The sequence below is a fragment of the Berghia stephanieae genome, chromosome 13 (genome assembly GCF_034508935.2).
Source record: "Berghia stephanieae isolate SIO BIC M18660-M18661 chromosome 13, UCSD_Bste_1.3, whole genome shotgun sequence".
NCBI classification, from domain to species: Eukaryota; Metazoa; Mollusca; class Gastropoda; order Nudibranchia; family Aeolidiidae; genus Berghia; species Berghia stephanieae.
Window position 1 is genome coordinate 31,078,755 of NC_088372.1, and position 6,799 is coordinate 31,085,553.

At 35.3% G+C, this 6,799-nt stretch overlaps 1 protein-coding gene across 1 annotated transcript in view; it reads left to right on the top strand.

Moving 5' to 3' along the window:
* Positions 1-360: 360 nt before the first annotated feature.
* LOC144958832 (MAGUK p55 subfamily member 7-like) overlaps positions 361-6,799 on the top strand; it is a 52,176-nt gene continuing 45,737 nt past the window's right edge. The window contains exon 1 of the mRNA XM_078891057.1: positions 361-1,212. The gene's annotated coding sequence lies outside the window, so the exon portion shown is untranslated. The remainder of the gene's footprint in view (positions 1,213-6,799) is intronic.

A 6,799-nucleotide genomic window follows, 5' to 3' on the forward strand; every position in this document is an offset into this window, starting at 1 on the left:
TGTTGCAATGCAATGCGTATCAAGCGCAGTTTGTGAAGCAATCCAGTGCCTTAACCACTCGGCCACTTCGGATGGAACTTCACGAAATTCGAAAATAAAGTTTAAAGTTATGAGATCAAACTACACTTCTACGGTTGTCTTTATCCAACCGTTCTTAACCAGTAAATTGCCGTACTCTGGAAAGGCACGAATTAAAAGAATTTGGCCAGAAAACTCGTCCTTCAAATATCGATCGATTTAAATTATGACCTCCATCTTGTCAAAGACTCTCAAACTAGGGAGGGACTACGCGAAAATTTCCCGACAAATCGGTTTGTCTGTTCATAAGGGCTATATGACCGCGCGCGTGTGTGAGTGAGTGAGTGAGTGTGAGTGTGTGTGTGTGAATGGCGAGAAGAGTGTGTTCTGATTCTATGGGATGAAGATGAGAACTGTGTTTTGTTTCTTTTCTTCCCTGTCTTCTTTCTTCTTTTTATCTTTTGAGATTGGTCTGAAGACTGGAGTGACCGACCCAAAGAGACTGTCGTCGTGGAAGTCGGTGTAGTCGCTGCTGTAGCAGAAGCAGTGCTGTCAGTGGCAGTAGTAACGGTGGCGGTAGTGGTTGTTGTAGTTTTGTTGTATCGTGGTGCCGGTGATGGCGATGATAGTAGTGATCGGCATTCGTCAGTGAATGACCAACGAGGAGGGAAAAAGAAGGAAGAGGAGAAGGAGAAAGTGGTAGTTGTAGAAGTCGGACGAAGGGTTTGTGTTGTTTAGAGGAGGAGTTGTGTTTTATATAGATTGCAATTGGGCCTTGTTGAAGTGGTGGCCGTGATTGTAGGTTTTAATGCCGGTGGAGGTGGCAGAGGAGGAGGTCGGTAGTTGGTATAGGTTGCTGTAGTGCTCCATGGATAGATGGATAGATAAATAGATAGATGGTTTCGGTTGTGCTGTTTATTCGAGTGGTTTGGTAGACGTGTGTTTTGTATTGCACTGGATTTGCAAGAGACTTTGCAGTCCTGGTGAAAATGCAAAGTTTATTGTTATTTGATTGTGATAAATGCTAAAAATAGCAGTTAGACCGAAAGACTGACTGATTGATCGATTGATTGCTTGCTTGATTGATCTATTTATAGTAAGTTAAGATTGTGGTGACTGCTAGTTAGCGGTAGTTTGGATTCTAAGAGGATTATAACCTTAACCAGTTTGCAGTTCTCTGATTATATCTTAAAGGTGAGTCATCAACATTTGTATTGTGAATTTTGTTTTGTTTTTGATAAAATTCCAGATCAATTATAGTGAAGTAACAGCTCAAAAACTGGAACTTGGAAATGCTACGGGACATTTTGCCACATCTAACAAAAAGCGGCAACTTCCGTTGAATTACAGAAGTAGATAGTTTCGGGCACACGTAATTGACCAAATGCAATGCTTGGCGTATTTGAACCTTGTTGTATTGGATAATATTTTGCGTTGGTTTAAATACGACAATGAGAGAATATTAATATTATTTTGGGTATTTTGGGTAAACTTGTAAATTATATGTACACGTTGGTAGATACGAGTAGATTGCCGATTCGTTTATGAAAATGACAGAGATAAAAGTCCTTTAGATAGACCCATCAGATCTGAAGACCTACAGTTTATCCAGGCCATCAGTGTCGTGTGAAACGGATAATCATTCTATTCTATAACTAGTTCTGAGTCTTTTTGATGGTCTTACCATCTACCCTAACAAACTGAGCAGACACGACGATCGCTTAAAGGTCAATGTCGCAAAAACCAGAAACGGTTTTGGCGGATGTTCATTTTACCACGTGGTTCCATACGAATTGAACGTCCTTCCGATCAAAATAAGAGAATCGCCGTCTGTCGAATCGTTTACCAACAAACCTTTTACTTTTAACATGAAATTATTTACCAAACAATAATTAATTTTTTTAAAAGTCATCGGAAGAGTTATAAGTTATCTTCCCCCATATTTATTTATTGATTTATTTAATTTAATCATTTACTTATTATTGTAGTAATGCTTATTCCTTATTCGGATTGATAATCCAATTCATTGGCCCATTGTTGTAAAAAATAAAAATTACCAAAATATTGTCCATTAAACAATGTTTAAATAGGCCCATAATTGCGTTCGGATGTCAGGCATGTCATAGTAATGCTATCGATTTATTATTCAATAATCATTTATTTAGCTTGTTATATTCGTAATTGTAACGCACCAAATTGGTATTAGACGTCTAGCTAGATATTATGTCGAATGGGAGCGAATGCAAAAAAGTGAATTTAATTTAAAACGACTATGAATATGACATTTTGATTTGCACATTTTAAAAATCAGTCTGTATTAATTATATACAATAAAACGCATGAGTCAACTCAAATTTTATATTTTAGACAAAGAATTAAATTTTTAACATCAAGACCTCTAGATCATTCCTGATCCTGCTAAATTCCGTTTTCTTCAATGAATGAATTTTACGGGAAATTGGTGGAAATTTGCTTAGAAAATACTCTATACAAATGTTAAATATTATATTATTATTATTATATTATTATTATTATTATTATTATTATTATTATTATTATTATTATTATTATTATTATTATTATTATTATTCTATTCTTCTTCTTCTTCTTCTTCTTCTTCTTCTTCTTCTTCTTCTTCTTCTTCTTCTTCTTCTTCTTCTTATAATTTTTTCTTTTTATTATTATTATTATTATTATCATCATCATCATCATCATCATCATCCATCATCATCATCATCATCATCATCATCACCATCACCACCACCACCACCACCACCATCATCATCATCATCATCATCATCATCATCATCATCATCATCATTGTTATTAACATCATCCTCATTATTATTCTTATATTCATCTTTAACCACAAAGGAGAAATCGTTGCTTTGTTTTGTTTTGTCTCTATTTTATTATTCATAATTGGCTCTTCTTATATATATATATATATATATATATATATATATATATATATATATATATATATATATATATATATATATATATGTGTGTGTGTGTGTGTGTATGTTTATGTGTTTGTGACTGGACTGTTTGTACAGCCTATATTTATTTATTCGAGAACTACCTACCAAGTTTGATATTTGACTAGACCCAGTTACCGAATCACCGTAGCATACACTATCATAATTTTTTTTTAAACCAGAAAAAAAAAAATTCAACGCAACACGAATTTAGCTGGGACTGATTGACCTACCCCCCCCCCAGACACACATAGATCAGCCAGTAGAGTGATAGATCGATTTATATAGGCTATAAAGTACGATTGATTTTGATTCATCCATTAGTAGCAGTGAGAGTGAGCGGTCGGTAATGGCCACAGGCATAGCTAATGCTGTCATACTTTGACAAAGCTCATTTGAGGCTCGGCTAAAAGGTCCTTTTCGTAATATTCGCCCCCCCCCCCCCCTCTCTTCTCAAAAAAAAAAAAAAAAAAAAATTCAAAAGAAAAAAAAATTCTCGAACACTAAGTTATTTTTTACGAGGGTTGATGAAAAAATATAAATCGTCCTGACTATGAAGGAATGTTCGCATTCTCATGAAATTTTGCACACTTACTTTTAGTTTTCTACATAGTCCCCAGCCAAAGTGGTACACGTCTCCCATTTATCCTTGACCTTGAAAACTCATTCAAAGGAGAAGGTTTTGGATTTGGTCTAAAACCAGTCTTCTGAAGCAACGTGATTTGTTGCTGTCCAACGATTGGACATTTCTGAACAAATGTAAATACGTTGCTTTGTTTATGAAAGTTGTAAACATACCCATGTGCCAATCTGAACACAATGACCAATCGTAATGTTAGATAGTTCAAAATCCGTGAACACTTTTCACTTTGTAGGCCACTTTGAACACATTTTGCAATGTGACCAATGACCTCGAGCACATGGAAAGTTAATATGCCCATTATCTGCTGCTACTACTGTCCTTATTTGCAGGTCTGATAACCCAATTCATTATGGACTCATTGTTGTAAAAAAAAAAATTACGCAAAATATTGTCCATTACAACAATGTTAAACTAGGCCCATAATTGCGTTCGGATGTCAGGCATGTCATAGTAATGCTATCGATTTATTATTCAATAATCATTTATTTAGCTTGTTATATTCGTAATTGTAACGCACCAAATTGGTATTAGACGTCTAGCTAGATATTATGTCGAATGGGAGCGAATGCAAAAAAGTGAATTTAATTTAAAACGACTATGAATATGACATTTTGATTTGCACATTTTATAAAATCAGTCTGTATTAATTATATACAATAAAACGCATGAGTCAACTCAAATTTTATATTTTAGACAAAGAATTAAATTTTAAACATCAAGACCTCTAGATCATTCCTGATCCTGCTAAATTCCGTTTTCTTCAATGAATGAATTTTACGGGAAATTGGTGGAAATTTGCTTAGAAAATACTCTATACAAATGTTAAATATTATTATTATTATTATTATTATTATTATTATTATTATTATTATTATTATTATTATTATTATTATTATTATTATTATTATTATATTATTCTTCTTCTTCTTCTTCTTCTTCTTCTTCTTCTTCTTCTTCTTCTTCTTCTTCTTCTTCTTCTTATAATTTTTTCTTTTTATTATTATTATTATTATTATTATTATCATCATCATCATCATCATCATCATCATCATCATCATCATCATCATCATCATCATCATCATCATCATCACCATCACTGCGGCACGATAAGACAGCGCATCTTCCTGCAAAAGCAGAACTCATTTTCAAAGCTTCCCTGGATGTTTTGTATCCAACTCAGCCTCAAGACTTATATAGCCTTATATAACTCCTTGGAAGACGATCAAACATTGCGATGTCTTCCATGTGCCATAAAAGGGGGAACATGAGTTTTATTATTACAGAGCGGTATTTATTTCATTTTTTTAAATTGGGGGGGGGGGGGGGGGGGGGGGGGCTGGGGAGCTGGGCGACTCTTCACCGGTCCTCCGTAGCCATCGTTTACTTCTAGCCTGATACTGACCAAAAAATGACGTCAAAATGCCAGTCTTTGGCCTCAAAAGAAAACAAATCGTGAGTTGTATTCAATAGTTCAACCACTTGTTTCCACGAGCACTACAAATGACAACTCACGAGGCGGTGCAAAAACAAAAAAAATGACGTAAAAATGCCAGTCTTTTTGGGTTTCAGTGTCAGGCTATAACTTTACGATGGCTACGATCATAGTGACAGAATGGCGATAGAGCCAGCTTTCATCCACTGTCACCAATCTGTTAAAAACTTTTTTATATATATTTTTTCACAGACGCTAGGAGAGTTTGACAACATCGTTTTCTTACCTCTTTTATTTGCTATAGATAAAATGAAGTTGACGTCACTCGGGTCTTTGTAATTGTTTATTTTTGCCATCCACGTTTATGAGTAATTCTCACTAAACAGTGTTATCCAGACTATAGATAGTATGCGCTTGGCTAAGAAGCTCATAACATTGCCATCCGGAAGTGTAACGGACCAACACATAAAACTGTATTTATCCATTCACGTTTATAGTCGGGTTAATACCATTAAGTGAGCATTACTCATAAACGCGGATGGCAAAAAACAATAACAAAGACCTGAGTGACGTCATCTTCGAACTATCTATAAAAGTTCAAGGTTACAGATAGTTTTGTGTGTTGGTCCCCGTTAATATTCCGAATGGCAATGTTGTGAGCTTCTTATCCAAGCGCACACTATCTAGATATGTGTGGCTTCGGTGGGCAGAAATATAAAAACTGTAATTCAGAAGTTTTCGAAACTTTTTCATGAAATATTAAAAGGTATTGATAACATTTTCCTGAAAATGTCATGCGAATTGAACACTTTTTTTCATGAGGACAATTCCTATTCGATCAACACTCGTAAAAAGCAATGGACGCCTGCGTTTTGGAGTTTCGAATGATTCCCAATGACTTCGGATTGCCGGCGCATAATTTAGTCCACGTTCTCTCACCGTACTCAGGTGTAAAAGAAGTACCTGGCCGTAACAACTGTCGGAAAAAATGTGTAATATATGGCTCGTTCTGCATGTTATGTATCGCTGTTGGTCAGGGACCCTTTGTAAAGCGTTTTGACCACGTTTAGTGGATGTTGCGCTATATAAAAGCTCAAGTTTTATTTTGTCGTTTGTTTTGTTTTGTTTTGATTTTTTTTTTTTTTACCTGGCCGTTGTCTCTGTTTGAAAAAAGAAATTTGTAATATCGCCTAACAGTCAGGCGTCTTGTCTCGTTGTGTAGGTTAAATGTTGCTGTTGACTAAATGACCTCTTGTAAAGCGCTTTGAGCAATTTTAGTGGATATTACTACTCTATATTATAAATGCTAAGTTTTTATTTAATTTCTGGCCAAAAATAAAAAAAAGCGTTTTATCATGACACGACATAATGGTTAGCTTAGCTGTGACAAAGAAGACATCGATAATGGTAATGCCATTGATTGGGACATTGGTATTGTTCGATTGTGTGTTGTTATGTGTGCTTCAACTCAATATCGTTGTCAGGTTATGATGACAGAGAGCTAGCTGTGTTACGGGTTTGGTTTCGGTGTATGTGTATGTACGTGTGTGTTTGTGTGTTTGTGTGTGCCTGTGTGTGTGTGTTTGTGTGTTTGTAGAGATAGTATGCGCTTGGCTAAGAAGCTCACTACATTGCTATCCGGAAGTATAACAGACCAACACGCAAAACTATGTGTAACCATGAACTTTTAAAGATAGTTCGAAGATGACGTCACTCAGGTCTTTG